The sequence below is a fragment of the Poecile atricapillus genome, chromosome 3 (assembly GCF_030490865.1).
Source record: "Poecile atricapillus isolate bPoeAtr1 chromosome 3, bPoeAtr1.hap1, whole genome shotgun sequence".
Taxonomy (NCBI): domain Eukaryota; kingdom Metazoa; phylum Chordata; class Aves; order Passeriformes; family Paridae; genus Poecile; species Poecile atricapillus.
Window position 1 is genome coordinate 32,155,690 of NC_081251.1, and position 17,863 is coordinate 32,173,552.

The window sequence follows — 17,863 nt, forward strand, 5'->3', positions numbered from 1 at the left end:
AAGTACAAGAAAACATTTGTATATAGAAACAAAGTGAACCATTTCCAGCATATTTCTGTTCTGGATAATGTCACATTTGCCTGAATAAGTTATTATTAGGCTCCCTCTGGTTTGGCAAATGTGTTGCAGCTGTCAGATTGTGTCTAAAGGCAGACATTCAATTCTTTGTTTTTAGTCGCAAATTACACTTGACATTTATTGTTAAACTCAAGGTGCCTCCTTACAAAACCGATTCAGGCATTGCAATTGTGCATTTTCTACTAACTAATCAATAGATAAGCAGTTTACATGGACTTTGGCTTTTAGTTCAGTTACTAGCTTTTAACAAAAATCACTGCCTTGGAAGCAGCAAAGACCTTTAAAGGATTGAAACAGTCATAATTAAGCTTTTCTGCCTGTATATTTATGCTTTGATACCAGCACACAGAGAAAAAATTAAAATCTGCAGGGATTTTGCCTTCATTTAAAAAAACCCCACCTGTTCTCAGTTTATGTATTTTTTTTACTCAAGGACAAAGAATTTCTATGCTACTTGGCAAGAGAGAGCTAGGCCAAAGACAGAAATCAGTGGGAAGCTTGTAGAAAATGTAGTAGCGGTAACACCTCTCTATAATTCTCTAGGCATTTTGGAATTTAATCTTGCTGAGAGTTAATGGGTTTTGAACTGAGGGCTGGTTAGAATCCATTGACTGCAGATGCAAGTAGCTGATGACCATTTCCTACTTCTTGTTTGTGGCACACAGGAAATTATTGTGTGAGAGTTCACAAAAATTCTAAAGATATATCTTTGATAAGAGTGGAGGAAGAGAGAGAAAAGATGAGTCACATTCTCATGTTTGGTATTTCCAATTGCTGACAGAAGACTGAAGAAATTTGTCTTTCATACTCAAAGGACTTAGTGAGAACTGCAGAACACTGTACTGCTGGTAAGTTGTACTATGTCATAGTCATGATCTTTTAAAATAAAATATTACTTCTAGAGCACTGAAGTTAGGTGAGATGTCCACCTACAACGTATTTGATTTCTACCAGAATTACTGACGTTAAGAGAGCCTTTTGCATGAATTGTGGAGTAGCAGCATTTAATAATTTCCTTAGCATGAGGGTGGAAAGAGTTTCCATGAGTCAACAAATACGTATTATTGCGCCCTTCAGAAAGACAAAATACTTGACAATATCTGCTTGAGATCAGTAAAAGCTGAAGCTTCCATACACATGAGATGAATAAAAGCAGATGGATAAAGGGAGACATCTTTGAATTAAAGAGCTGACTCACTTTGTGAAGAGGATATTTAGATGTCCTGTTTCAGGTCTGGGAAACCTCAAGTATCTATGGCCTGGAGAGATCCGGGATTAGTGGAACACACCCTTTTATGTTTAAGTCTCTGTGGCTTCCTTCCTGTGATAAAATTTAGAGTGTATCTTCATCACATCTGCAGATTTGTCTGCAAAGGCAAAATGTAACTGTAAGTTGGACATTAGAGCAGTGAACACTGTACAATGTACACAAGTTCTTTCTGTATGCTCTTCCCCCATTGCTTTGCAGTGTTGTCCAGGCTTATACAGTGCTCCAGTTTAGGACCCTTTTTTTTCTTTTTATTAAAATCTTCAAAGATTTTCCTGCTTTGCAGTCTGTAGCCTTGACATGTTAGACATAATATAAGGAGCTCTTGGAGACCAAAGGCTCTCATGCTCCATAAATCCTTTTGAGACTTGTTACTGTCTGTCAATCATGAGCCTGATAAATCTTCCTACTCAAGGCAGTTTAGAACTTTTCAATAGGTCACTTGAGCTTACAGCATCTTTTAAAAAATTGCCTGAGAGGAAAAAATGTTGATGATAAGCAGAAGACAAATAACTCTCATTCCAGTGGGTGTTTTTTAAGTAGTTTTTTCTGTCACAGTTTCTGTCTTAAAGCCACTGGGCATATGCTTCTTTGCACTACATTGGATGTTTAATAACTAATGTAGACACTGTGTTTCACTGTCTTGTTTTTCAAGCTGCCAAATTCTGCACTCTAAGTCTGGTCTAACAAAGAAGGCAAATGCTGATCTAAGATGGACCAACAAACAAGAATGTCTCCATGAATGGATTTTACATTATTTAACGGAAGCATTGAATCTGCACCCTATTGAGTTAAGGAAAAGCTAAATCATGTTAAGCAAGAAACTAATGGTAATTGATATCCATCAGTGAAGTATTTTATACTTGTTTCAGCCAGATGTTGAAGGTGGCAGGTAATTGTGTACATAATTATTACTGGTGAAAACTGAGTACATGGAGATTTGTGTGGCTGCAAGATATATTTCATCTTTAACCATCAAAGCTTTTGACAAATATGTAACCAGCTTTCTGTCTATTTATTGTATAGAACTTTGGACATGCATTGGGCAAGAATAAAACCTGATTATTTCTGCATTACAAAAGCAGAAATAAACACTTTTTCATATTTGACTTGCTCAGAGTACTACAGAAATTTTACCAGTAATATACATTTGAAAACCTGAAATCACTGAAAACAGATAGTGAATAATTTCTGTCTGAAGTGATTTCAGGTGATGACCCTGCTAAAACAAGAGCCTGACACAGTGCAGCTTGCCTTAGTGTCACAAAAGAATTAAAAGTGTCTGCAGTGGAAGCAATCATCATCTAATAAAGATGATGTGGTAAATTTTATGTAGAAAAATGTGTATAAAAGCTCAGGGTTATTATTAACAAAATGACTGACAAGTACTTTTTATCTTTTCTTCCCTGCTGGAACCATAGTCATTCTGTGTCATTGGTTAGAGGTGAAAACCAAATGTCTAGAACAAAGTATCAAGGAAATATAAGTACTTTTGGCTATTTCTGTCATTCTAATAAACCCTGACTAATTACATGATCAAATTATTTGGTTGAATATCCACAAGAAAATACAGACCTTTCTTTTATCTGAGAGGTGGTTGAGAGCATGCACAGCATCACATCAGAGTACCTCTGGGGCTTCCAAATAATGGCTTGCAAGTTAGCAACGATCCTTTCTGAGCTCAAGAAATCCTAGAAACTAATCCAAATCCTCTTGCTTTGAGGTAAAAAAATGTATCCATATTTATTTTTTCTAAATATTTTGGTAATTAAGAAAATGGAACCTGAAACAATAATTCATTTGTATTTCAGGAATATTGTATGTAGTTGCAGTGTTTCAGAGTGAATCTTTTGCTCTGCAAAACAAATAGATATTATGAGTCTTTGTTTTGCTTTAGAAAAGTAGATTTTACCAAAGTATGTTGACATGTCTAGCATTGTAACAATGTGGTTTTGATTTGGAAAATCATTTGAACAATGAAAAAACTGAAAATTCGCATATAGGACAATAAGAGCTGAAAATTATATTAATTTTGTTAAAGGGACAAAATAAGCCTCCTGTAGCTTATCATTGTTCTGAGCCTTGGAGTGTGGGGTTTTCGTAATACTTAAGCAAATATTCATCTGGAAATTCCTATTTCACTGTTTCCCCACTAAGAAATGGAAATGGGTATGGGAGTTATGTGCTCCCTTAAAGGTTGGGATGTGTAATATATGGATCAAAGAGTGGTGGATTTAGGCCAAATATCCATGAAATATTGCATCCCTGTGGTTCCTAGAGAAGGAGTTATGCTTTCTTTGCACCTTGTCTCTGTTCAGGTGGCTAATCCTTTGTTGTCAAACTGCAGCTTGTTCTTGTATCCTTTCCCTCCTCCCAAACTCTCTGCTTAGTTGCAAGATTGGTTGGACAGAGCTTTTTCAGTGTTTTTGGACCATGGTAATTTATCTTCCAGACATGGGGATGGGAGATACCATTTCAGTCCTAGGCACAGGTTGAGTCTCTGCTGGCTCTCAGCTGTAGTACATACTCCTGACCTGAAGGGTTTGGAATTGACTTTTGGATTCACAGAAGCAGGTACTGCCATGAGCACCAGTCTTCTCTTTTCAGAGAACTTACTCTTTTCAGAACCACAGCAGGGTGGTGTCTGTGGTTCAGTGTGCTGTTGTTGCTGATGACTGGGATTCTTTGACTTGTGTTTTTCTTGGGAAAAACCACCATCAATCACATAACAAACCAACAAAGTTTTTTGCTTATGAAGGTAAGGCATCATAAGTGGTGTGCATTTAACCCTGTACATTAGAGGACACACATAATTTATGCTCATTAAGACTCTCCCAGCTTTTGCTAAGAGGGAATAAAAGCACCAAAGCTTGGTCCTTCTCCAGCTGCATGCTGACATTAAATGTTGTCAAGACAAGCTCAAAGGTTAGATAGCATTTCTGCCTACTGTGATATATTGATCTAGTTTTTATGTTGTTAAAGTAATTAAAATTATGTCTGTGACAGTTTGTAATGTCTCTCAGTTATAGAAATGAACTGCCTTTAGAGAAATAAACAGTTCTGTAAGAGACATAGTGAAAAAGAACATGAGCCAGAAAGAAAATTATATTCACAGATTGAATTATCTGAAATAATTCCTAACAATTATACACAGCCATTCTTAATTCCAAATGGCAGCAAAGGTGCTGAGGTAAACTTACATATTTGTGCTTTTTTGGATGACTATTTGACATACTCATAAATAAAAGACATTTCACATGCTGGATTATGATATCTTGCAGTGTCCAGAAACTCACCAGTGGAAGGGGAGGAGGGGTAGGTTAATTGCAGGAGTTGGAGGAACTGAAAAGCTGCACTGCTGGAATGGACAAGATGATTTAGCACATATTTTCTCAAATTTTCTCATATTTTTTCTCCTAATAGCTTAACTATTTACCATTATCCTTCAAAATTAACATACAGCTTTACTGTAGTTTTAGAATATCCAAGTTATGTTTTCAGATCTTTCAAACAATAAATTTAGATGGAAGCAAAAGCTCTGTTTTTATCACTTGGAAATGCAAATACTACCATGTTTGTTGGCTTATATGACAGGTGACTGCTACAGTTATCTCATGAACTTACTGGACTTGTTCATCAAACCTAGTAGATAAATTTCTGTATTATCATATAGCAATGTGCTGTTCAGATTGCATAATCAAAGATATACAAGCAAAAAAAATAAATTCTACCCTGCTTTTTTTGTAAGTTTGAGTGTTTTACATATATACAATATATTTCAATCTTGCATTCCGTGATTATGAAATATTTGTATTATAACTTTTTTCAAGCACAGTATGCTCACTCTCAGTACGAGAGAGACAGAGATGTGAAGCTCCCGCAGCAGGTCCAGCGGAGGGCTTCAGAGATGATTGTATCCGGTTTGGGAGAGCTGAAGTTCATTTTCTCTTTCCAGCCCTCCCTGAGCTGAGCTTTGCACTATTAACTGGAAAGGTGTTTATAACCCACTAGTGTTTTGGCTACTGCTGAGCTGTGCTGGCACAACAAAAAACAAACAACCCAAAGAGACAAAACATTCCCCCTCACACACATGGGATGGGTAGAGTGAGTGCAAATGTTCTGATTAAGAAATAGGATCCTAAGAGGTAAACCAATTAGCAGGTAATCCTAGGTGCTACAAGAACCTTCCTTTTCAATGTCTTTGTTCTTATTTGCTTACAAATAGCAAACTCGTATTATCAAATGAAAGTATAAATGAGCAAACTAGAATCAAAATTTATGCCTTCCTGGTTGTTCTTCCTAAAATGTTCTTTATTCCAGGAGAAATGTAAATCAGTATATTAAATACAGGCATAGGAAACAATAAATATTTGGTAACATTGTGGAAGGAAAAGGCTATGTCAGATCAAAAGGAAGACAGATTGTCATTAAAAACTGAAAAGATGTCTGAGGGGCAAAGACACATCCAGAAGTATTCATGAGCAGCAAAAATCATCAGTGAAAGGTGAAAAAGTCTTCAAATGTTCAAGATTATGAAAAATATCTGATATTTGAAAGCAATTAATATGATGACTGTAATGAAAGAATCTGATAATTCTTCTGACATAAAACCCTTAGTCAAGAAAGTTTTATTGGCACTGAGTATTTCGTTGCTCTTATTTTGCTTTTTAGCTCCAAGATACTCTTAAAAATAGTGAGTCTTACTACTGAGCACACTTTCTCAGTCCATGGTAGTTGTGCATTACCTTCTTATTGCGGTTAAAATATAATAATAATAATAATAATAATAAAAATAAAAAGTAGATCACTGTTATTTTCAACATTACTTGCTACTTCCTGTCCCTGGGAGAATTCCTCCTTATTGCTTGTCCCATTCTATCATATATCTCAATTTCTTTTCTTACCTTGGGTGTCATAATTTGTTTTCCTTAAGAAGTTTGTTTATCTTATTAAAGGCTTCCCAGTTTATAGAAGAGTATAGCTAAGCCACAAAATGCAACCTCTCCTGAAGTGGTTTACCAATTGAGCCAGGCTTTCAGGGTATGGGGGGTACAAACTCCTGAAGGCAGGGAGGGTGCTGCATGTGAGCCTGTGCTGAAGTGCTGACAAGGCAGGGGAAACTCAGACCCAGGATAGTCACAAGTATCTGGGTTCAGAAGACATTCTGTCTGTGTATCATTTAAATGAAGCCTCAGTCTTTGGATTGCTAGATAAATTGAAGTAGGTCTTGGTAATTATGTCTTGCAATTATGTCTTGCAAAAGGATAGACTGTATGGTGAAGAAAAAGCAAAAAAAAATGTAATTATTATCTTCAGCCTATGCTCATTGCACATTGTTGGGAAAGATGTGAATGTGCCTTTCTGAAAACAAGAGAGACTTTTTGCCAGGAAACTTAGTGATGAGTTGAAGTCATTAATACAAGCAATATTAGTTTTAATTAATATGTAATGCAGAGTTAGGAAATCTGTTGCTGTAATGGTAAGATTTTTCTTCTCTGCTGATCAGTATTTTACCAAAGCCCACCAATTTCAATTTTGTGGTTGGAAGACTTTTTTGTTTATTATCAGATGGCCATAATCATTGTGAATTCAAAGAAACTTTTAAATGTGTCTTTATTCCTCTCTGTATCATCGTTTTATTTTACTTTGAGCCTCTTTCCATTGCTGTTAAACAACATCTCATTTTACAGACCAGGAATTGGTGCTGCTGCATTGCAAGCTGTCTGTTAGGTGATTGTGTTCACCTTGAAAACCATAGATAAACAATGGTTCTGAAATCCAAAACCAGTGCAGAGAAGGAATACAAATTTGATTATTTTCATCATACTCCTGTTTTCAATATTATAATTGTCTGGATCCAATCAAAAATTAATTGATTTTTTCTAACCAAATTTAGCTCACCCTTGCTTCTGTCTATGCATATGAAATGGATACAAAAGCATCTCCATGTAGGATAAAAAAAATTGACTTCATTCTTTTCAGGTTCTTGTTGGACACTAGTGGATTCACTCCAATGTACCCATCTAGTGAAGGGGAAAGTGAAACCTTCAGATAAGCAGTTAGAAACTATTATTAACAGAAAACTAAACAGCTTTACTTTAGTACTTGCATTATGTTAGGAGCAAGTACATGGAAGAAAGAAGCTTCTGTCAGTGAATAGCTTAATGGTACATGACATGAAGTTGAGGATTTTATGGAGCTATTCTCTATGTCCTATGAGTGATAAAGAATAAAATCAAGATGTCACAGGAAAGTCAAGGTTTTGATGGTCCTGAAAGGAAAAAAAAATTTGTTTTCCTTGCTTGCAAATATTAGAAAAGCTAATCATTAAACAGAGAGGGAGTTTCTTTTGTGTTAGCATAAAATAGATCCTATTAACTGCCACTAAATGGTTGAACACTGCTTGAATATTACTTGAAATTTCTAAAACTTTTCTGACAAGGAATTCATAGACAAACAGAGAAGAGAGAAGTGGGAGAGGCACTTAATATCATAACAGCACTTTCTTTTTCAGAATTGCAGACAACTCTAAAAGTTGAAGTTCATAGATCAATATGTTAATAAATTAAGCACAAATTAGAAAGATTAATCATTTAAATGCCCACCTACAGGAAGCATTTAAATGCCCACCTACAGGAAAAATATCTGGTATTAGGAAGGACATTAATCTGGCTAACATATTCAGGAGGTTTTTTTGCTGTCAGTATTTAGAGTTTTCTAGAAGGTGAAAAAAAAAATTAAAAGACAAGTTCTATAGGCAAGAACTTCGCCCTCAACTTTTGTCCAGATGAAAATAATAATTTTCACAGAACTAATAATAGGTGATAATTTAAGTGCAAATGATCAAGATTAAATTTATTTAAAAAAATGCAAACAAGCAATATTCATGCTCCGAGTTTTAAAGACCAAACTTCACACGGCAGAAAACAACATGCCAAATCATTTGGAAAAAGGATTCAAACAGAAAAATGGAAAATACATTAGTTGTGGCTATATTTTTGCGTTTTATTCCAAGATAATTTCAACTCCATGAAGCATTTGTGTGTGTTGACAGGCTACTCTACATTTTCTTTCATAAAAGAAGGCATAACTTCATCATGTTGCTATATCATTAGTAAACAAATCTGCAATCGGTTCAACATTTGCTTATGGCAAATTTCTGTGCACCTTGTGACTACTCAGATCCGCAATTACTTTCCAATAAATATTTGCCTTTTGCAAGTGTGTTTACCTTTAATCCTTATTGAAGCAAATAAAAGTTTCAGCTAAGATGAATTCATATGCCGAAAAAGTGTTTTCCTCCAGTATCAGTACTTAACAATCAAATCCTTTATATCTATTCTATCTATGTTTGCTCCCTAATCACTGTCTGCTTTGATGAGTAGACAAATGCTCCACATAGTAATAAGTGCATATTTAATTTTATCATAAGAACTAATCATATTTGCCTGGAAGGATTTATCCATCATCATTTTGCACAGTTTAAGTTTATTAGTTTTTGCTTACTTACTGATAATTCAACTCAATACCTTCTAAACCATTATATTAAAAGAAAAATACATGTATACAATATGAGGCTTTATCTTCAATTGCTCTTGAAAACTGGTGCTACTTTTACCTTCCTAAAGTCTTCATGTGAGTTGAAGCTCTTCACTGGTCATATCATAACATAATAAGCACCACAGATTGCTGTTTAGGCAGTGGCCTCATGAAAACGTGTAAATATCTTAATTTGTACTACCAACTTTTTTTTAGCTATTAAAATACCTTAGACTACATATAAATTTGAAAGCTTGTAATATTACGATCTACTGGAGACAATAAATTTATCTAAATCCATATCCTAATAAAATGTAAATATGCCATTGTCAAGCACTCCTAGATAAATCTCAAATCTGTTTCTCCCTGGAAGAACAGATTTGTTCTTTTAGCTTACTGTTAAGTTTTAGGAGGAAACTTACAGGCTATGATGAGAGAAAGAGAGAGGTTGTAGAAGAGTGATAAAGCAGTGGGTTTTTTTACCTCCTGGGAATGTTTAATAGGACAATGGTCAAAACATGTATATTCACATTTTTCAAGATTTAGCAAATTTTCTCATGTTTTAAAATAAATTTCACAATTGTTTTGTTTCTTAGCAGACTTTAACAGTTTTATTATGTTCTCTTGCTGGACTTTGGAATTTTTTTTGAATTTGGAAATTTTTGCCTTTATGGGGTATGTTTACTAGGCAACCTCTGCACAGCTCTATATGAATTCCTTGGGGTAACGCTGAAGCACTGTTTCATAGATGATTCTCTGAAGCATGAGGGATAAGTGGAGAGAGTGGAAAAGATTGAAATAAATGAGAAGTAAATATCTCAAATAAATAGCAGTGGGTTTTGTCTACAACAGGTTATTATATATATAAATAATAATCTAAAAATTTTTTGTCTACTCTCCATGACATCCCTTTCCTTAAATGGCGAGAGACAAATTGCTAGAAAATCTGCAAGATCTTTATTACAGACATCAGAAAAATAAGGAAAAGCACTTCCAAAATTGGTTTTAAAACATTTTTAACACTATATCAATGCTCACTGTGGATCATGCCAGTTGATTAAAGTGAAAGTAAGATTTGGTTTCCTTCCTTGAATATCTTATGAAGAAGAGTAGTAGAAAACCAGACCAAAGCCTTTTAAGATGATACTTCTGGCAGTTCCAAAGGTAAAATTTCTCACCGACTGTGTGAATATTTGGAGACAAGTTGGAGGCAGATAAGAAAGCTGAAAATTACCTTGTTGTTGTGTGTTTTTTTTTCAAATAGACAACACAGAATTTGTGAAAAAGGCAGTATAGCTGTATTTCACAATAAAATGTATGCTAGCACATAATGGCTCACTCACATTTTTCTTTATACAGCTTGAATGTCAAGACTGCAAGCTGTTTGCCCCAACCTGTAAAAGCTATCAGGAAAAAATATATACACAATGTTTTTTAAGCATTCATGAAAATTAATAAATAACAAAAACACTTAGAGATTTTTCCATGGAGGGCAGTGCTACCAGCAAGATTTTCAAAACAGTAATCTATGGCAAATGGGTACACATGGATACTGCTGGAGAATCAAGTGGTCTCACAGATACAGGGCAGATCATACAAGAGGCAGGCTGGAGCTAAAACCTTGCCTGCAGAGAACAGGCCTGATTTCAGTCACATTGCAGCTGAACTTAGATAAGGGAATAAAGAAGCTTACCCAGCAGGGAACTGTATTATTGCTTCCATGCAAAGTCTTTTTCCACTTTCTCTGCAATGCTTGTACTTACTCCTGTGTCCTTGCCCTCCTGATTTCACTGATCAAAGCTACTTGCTGCAATTGCCTGAAAATCAATCAGCAATTGCTGAAATTGCCTTTTACATAGGTAGAAAAGTGCTGTAAACCTCAATGACTTAAGAGGTTGGTTTTTTTTCCCCCTGTACCCCTGCCAGTGCCCACAAGGAAGCAGTACTTATGTTGCTACCTCCAGGGAAAATCTACACCACAAAAAGGAAAGTGGTACAGAGACACCTATCTAGCAGAGACTTTTTCTGGGGAAATATTGCATGGAGTCATGTTTGTGCATGGAGAGGTTTTGTTAGACATTGCTACATCCCGTCTAACTAATCATAACCCATGTGCACTCTTGTAGTTGCTTTTATGATGCTCTTTGGGAAGGAGCCATGACAGAGTAGAAAATTTGCTTGCTAGTTTATTCCTCTGGAAATTATTCCTGAGAACTCCTTTGGGAGTAGTACATTTGAAAGGTCTTCCTTGCACCAAGGCTTCCAAAAACAGGTGGACAATGAGCCTTGTCTTGAAGCATCCAGACCAGTGCTGATTACCCAAATTCCTCTTGTCATTTAAAGTACTGTCTCTTTGGGGAATAACTGCTTAGAGCTTCACCAGGTGCCTGATGGAGGAAGGCTGTCTTTTGCATTAGAAAAGAGACCACAACATTAAAAATACAGACTATTCAGCAAACCAAATCCTGGTTGGAGATTTTTACTTGTGTTTACATTAAGATTACAAGGTAGATTATTAAAGTCTCCATCCAGATGAAGTGTCAGTGTGCTCCTTGTTTTGGGTTTGTCTTTTGCCTTTTAGTATCTGCACAAAGGATATCTAGGTGTGTCTTGGGGAGTAGTGTAGAACTTTAAATTGTTCCTGTAGATGAAACCACCATGTGTTGGGGTTGGAGAAATGTTTAGTGGCAGGGTACCAGCTCTGCTGTGCCAGTTGGCCTCAGCATCAGAAGATGGTCACCAGCTCATTGTACTTACTACTGTGTACCTGTGTTGCCTTTGTGCAACTGTTATATCACCTATAGCTGAGTTAGGTTACCAGCATCTTTGGAATAAGACAGTTCTGTAAATTATTTTGTTTTGTGGAAAAAAATTCTGCTTTCCTGTTTTACATCAGATAGATGTTTTCAAGTGTTCATCAAACACCTTTCCAGATGTATTCAGCCATCCTAATTTATTCAGTAACACAGCAATTGAGTCTTTATTTTAAATCTTCCTCTCAAGCAAACCCTAAATAATGTGGTGTCAGACTTTAAACCAGGGATTTTCCTATTGTTCATTTTTCCCAGTAAACTTTAATAAGGATATATAGTATGCTTGGATCCCAAAGAAGGAATTGGAAAATGGTATTTGGTTCTTGTTTTCTCCATCCTCTACCCTTACAGAAAGCAGACTTTGACAGCAGATGTACTTTATAGTACTGGGCAACTTGCAAGTTTCTTTCTGTAGAAGTTGCCAATTGTGACAAATTATGTTCAGTTTTATGAGCAGTGGCCACTGGAGACTAAACTAAATTGGATTTGCACTCAAATCCCACAGCCCATGCCTTCTTAGGAGCAGCTGCTGCTCGGATGATGGTAGGATTTAAATATGTTTATTTATGATATGCTAGAAATCTACTTCTGTAAACAAAAGTAGTTTCATTTGGAAGAGGAAAAACAGGATGCCAAGAAGAAAAGCTACAGGGACTGATGGTTGCTGCTGCAGTATCCATATTTTCTAAATAATTATATTATTAATTTAATAGAGCTTCACAAAATTCTGACAGTACTGCAAGCTGATGTTCAGGTTGTATGAATTGATTAAGCACATGATCAATAACAACCCATGTCTTTTCAACTAACTTAAAAATTCAGAGTAGGTATCCTGCAGAAAATTGAACACCTAGGAGTCAGAGAAGTAGTGCTGAAGCAAAAGTTGTTACCTCTTTTCACTCCTGTTTGGCCAAAATTCAGGGATTATTTCTGTTTGGATGAAAAGTTCCATCTCTCTTTGATGTGAATTTGTTGATTCACAAATAGAGTGAAAGGTCTTGTCTGCCTGAATGCAGAGGATCTAGTTTCTTTCAGCTCCAGGGATCTTTCAAGCACTCTTAGTTAAAACGCGTCTTCAGAAACTTTTGCTTTTAAACCTCAGAAATATTGGCAAATTTCTGTTGGACTTACTAAGCAAACCCTGACAGATGCAGAGGCATTGACTGAAGCCACGTGGGGTGATTTTTAGCAGAGTGGCAAAAGGCATATTCTTGCTAGAAAAATTCAGCCCTGAAAAATGTCATGGTCTTTTTGCAGTCAGAGGCCAATGGAACTTCTGTAAGAAAGGATAACAGCTTTTAACATTTAATTTTTATTTTTTATTTCTGGATGGGTTCCTAGCTGAAATATTCTGGAATTTCTCCATAAAAGTGTGATCTCAGGCAAACATCTGGACTGAAAAATTTCTGCTCATTTAGTTTTGCAAGCTTAAAAGTATTAGTAAACAAGGTGTTACAGTGGAAGGTCGCTGACAACATTAGTAATGGGTGGTGTCAACCAATGTGCATAAGGGTCAATAATAATTCTATAATGCATACACAAAATAAGCTCAGTGGCAGACTCCCAAATGGAGCAGTCACATGATTTGTAGGAACTCTTGAGCATGCCTAATCAGAAGCCTTACTCTTTGAATAAGTCAAATTGAGAGCTTTCACCACTATGTGTAATATATGCTGGTGAAGGGAGTCTCTGCAGCCAGCTGTCTGCACTGTGCCTACAGGGATTTCTAAATTGCTCATTCACTGCTGTTGAGAACATGACAGTCTTCATCTCCTGAAGGAGGAATTTTTGGTTTTTTTCCTCATGTTACTGACCTTGGAGACATAAAAATATGTTAAGTGAAGCTATGGCACATTATGGAGTTCTGTCCTTTTCATGGTTGTTGGCTTCCTTTGGTAACATTGTCTATATAACTATATATGTATATGTGTATATATATATATGTCTGTCTCAGAACCAGAGAATCATAGAGAATTAATATGCTGAGTTTGAAGGGACCTACAAGGATTATGATGCTCTTAGCCCTTCACAGCACCATGCCTAAGACTCACACCATGTGCCTGAGAGCACTGTCCAAATGCTTCTTCAACTCTCTCAGGCTGGTGCTGTGACCCCTTCCCTGGGGAGCCTGTTCAGTGCCCAGCCACCCTCTGGGTGAAGAAACTTTCTCTAATATCCCACCTAAACTCCCCCATCACAACTTCAGGCTGTTCCTTTGGTCCTGTCACTGACACCAGAGAGAAGTGCCTGCCCCTCCTCTTCCCCTCACGAGGAAATTGTAACTGAAGCCTTCCCTCAGTCTGCACTTCCTCAGGAGGAACGTATTTCCAGTTCTCTTACAGTTTTTCCTCCTTTATTGTCAGCTGGGCAATGAAATGGAACAAGTTCCATTTCATGACCAAACCTCTATCTATCACAAATCCATTTATTACTTCATTTGAATCTAAACTTTGCTTTGAGAGTTGTGACAATGGATTAGGAATAATTTCACCTTCTATGCAACTTCTCTTGTCTGAAAGAAAGAAGTGAGATGAGAGAAGAAAAAAGAAGTTTTTTACATGACTTCATCTAAATTGGTACTTGTCCTGTAGCTGTCTTGATCAAATGGTGTTAGTACAGTACATGGGACTCCAGTACTTGGGGCAATGGTCATTTTTTGAGCTCTTGTCTTAAAAGCTGTTCAGGAAGGCTGAATACATAAAAATCTCTTCTAAATTTGCATGGGCTTGTTAATGGATAATGACCTGATGTAACCAACGTGAAGGCATTGCAATATATCTTCATCAGAAAACCACAAATCTAGCAATGATAACTTAGTGAAGTTCAGTTTGAACTCTATAATTTTCTTTGCTCAACATAAAAATTAAGCAATCAGCTCTTAACAACAAAGTCCATTTCACAATACCAAAGTCTGATTTTGTAAGATATTGTTTCCTATAAAACAACCTTTAGAACCTGATGATTCTCTGCTGAGGGCTGTAGCTGTAAGATACGTTGCTCTGACATTCTCTTCTGAAAGAAGTTTCCCAATTTTATTCAGAAAAACCTTGTTTTTATATATATATATGTACATATAAACTTTTTCAGTTTCTACTGAAGACTTGCTTATATGGTGATCTCACTGAAGGTGGGTCATGGCAATTTTATGAAACATTGTGTGCATACCTACAGTCCTGCATATTTCTTTCTTCATGTTTATGAATATACTATTTTCTTGTTTATTCTCCACCCCCCCCCCCATTTAATAAATTCATGTCAGTTAGATTTCAAATATACTGTATTGGAGACTGAAGTGTGCAATTACTTGTTTACCTGAATATGTATATATTTATCTAAAAATATCTATCTATCTATCTATCTATCTATCTATCTATCTATCTATCTATCTATCTATCTATCTATCTATTATCTATCATCTCTCTCTCTCTAAACAGAAGCACAAGTAGTGATAAACCTAAACTGAGAAGTGAATGCTGAGTTTCTTTTCAAGGCCTGCTAGTAGAAAGAAAGATGCTCGAGTCCAGATCCTGGAATTATCTCAGATTTACTGTGTGACCTTGGACAGGTCAACACGGCCCTGAATTAACACAAAGGGCTGTAGACCTTCCTTTTGGCAGTAATGCCATCCTGAGCAGCAGTGAGATTACTCATACATGTGCTTAAGGGTTTTACTGAACAATGCCCTTAATCTCTCTGTGCATTAGTTCCTTGCCCACACCAGCATGTAAAGACAGCACTGCCTCTTCCCAGACAGCCCTACCCTCTGATTTAGGTTTTCATTTTTTTATGGTCTGGATTGGTTATGCAATGCCTTTTTGAGCATAAGACTATAATCCAGCATGAACAAGGGAAAGTGCTGAATTCTGCACTTGGGATGGGGCAACTTTGGATGTATGGACAGACTGGGAATGAGATGCTGGAAAGCAGAACCACGTAAAGGGACCTGGGGGTCCTGGTCGATGGCACATTGAACATGAGCCAGCAGTGCCCTGGAGCCAGCAGGGCCAACCCTGTCCTGGGGGGCATCAGGCCCAGCAAGGCCAGCCGGACAAGGGAGGGGATTGTCCTGCTCTGCTCCGCTCTGGGGCAGCCTCACCTCCAGTGCTGGGGGCAGTTTTGGGTGCCACAGTGTGAGAAAGACATTAAACCATTAGAGAGTGTCCAAAGGAGGGCACAAAGATGGTGAAGGGCCTTGAGGGGAAGCTGCATGAGGAGCAGCTGAGGGCACTTGGTCTGTTCAGCCTGGAGGAGGCTGAAGGGAGACCTCACTGCAGTTACAGCTTCCTCGTGAGGGGAAGAGGAGGGGCAGGCACTGAGCTCTTCTCTCTGGTGCAAGTGACAGGACCAAGGGAATGGCCTGAAGGAGTGTCAGGGGGGTTTAGGCTGGATATCAGAGAAAGTTTCTTCACCCAGAGGTGGTTGGGCACTGAACAGACTATCCAGGGAAGGGGTCACAGCACCAGCCTGACAGAGTTGGAGAAGCATTTGGACAGTGCTCTCAGGCACATGGTGTGAGTCCTGGGGATGGTGCGGTGCAGTGCCAGGATTTGGAACTGATGATTGTTGTGGGATCCTTCCAACTCAACATGTTCTGTGGTTATGTGATTCTCTGATTTTTTTTTCTGCTTTTAAACTTCAGTATTGACTGGTTGGTTGGTGACATCCTATTTGGAATCATCAAGGAAAGGATGCTTACAAAAATGTGTAAAGTACAGCCACCAAAACTTTTTTTATGAAGCCTTCCTGTTGAAAATTTTAAATAGTCAACGTCCTAGCCATTTCAGGGGAAGGGCTTGGTTTAGTGTAATTGCTCAGTGATGTTCTCTTACTTTTGCTTGCAAATTCTTGATGCCTCATTGTTTTGATAATAAAAAAATAAACTTTTTTTAATGATTCAATTTAAAAAATATATTCACATTTAATCTATTTTATAAAAAACAGTAATCAAAGTCAACAGTTACAAAATAAAATAACTTAATTGGCCTAAAGCTCTGTTTCTCAGATTTTGTTTGTCAACATTTCTGGAAATTAATTTTAGAAGCTGATTTAAGATGTAGAAATTTTTCCAGGGGTCATTGTAGTTTGAAACTTTTTTCCAGTAACCTACCTAGGGATGTTAGAAAAGCTAACGTCTTCCAATAGAACTTAACTAGGAACTGGTGATGCACCTAGAAGTAAGAAGTACAAGCATATTGTCTGTACTAACCTATTTCTGGGTTAGCATCACTGTTAAAAAGGAAAGGTACTGCTAAGAAAAATGAGAAAAGAAGCATGATAAGCCTCAAGAATTGCATCTGAGAGAGTTACAAGTGAGAGGGAGCAGGAAAGGAGCTAGATCTATCATATGTTTCTTTGTGTGACCATGAGCCTTATGTAGTCCTTCGTGTATGAATTTCTGACGGGTGAAGGATGAGATGCATTTGTAGTTTGGCCCCACTAGAAAGGTATCCTTGAAAAGGTCACTAAACCAACATCAGAATAGGAATAAATTTTCTTGCTCAAAGTTTTTTCTTTGTTCACCATGATCTGAGTGTAATACATCTAAACCAGATAAGAATCAAGTCATGTTTCAAATATTGTGCAAAACTTAACTTCAAGATTAAAAGTCACCCATTATTAATTACCTACTAAAAAAATGAGTTAAATTGGATTGCTCACTTACTGATTAAACAGCATCTGACTTAGCTCGTAGCTAATTTAACACAAAACATGTCCTACTTTTTCTGTTGGGTTATTTCTACATTCATATGGTATTTCCTACCATATGCTGCACCTATATTCCCTTTCTATATGCTCTTTTTGGACACTGCTGTAGTATGCATATACTTGAGCAGTTTACTGGCAAAATCAGCTGCTGATTTACTGGTGGGGAAAAGCAGAGTGCTAACTGAGCTTTTGTTTCTCCTCATTGCCCCGGCTCAATTACAGTCTGGTGCTATGAAATATTACAGCCGCTGCTTTGCAGCTGCAGTGCACATCTCCATTTTCCATTCAATGAGGGTTGCAAAGTTTAGCAGCCAAGTAAGCCTTGTACCACCCTTTTGTAGGTAATCCAAGTGAGACAGTAAAGTAGTGCTTTAGTCTTGATGTCTTTCTGCTGGGGTGCTCAAGTAACAGAACTTCAGGTTTGCCACTAAAAATACTATATTTCAGAAGAAGGTCTGAT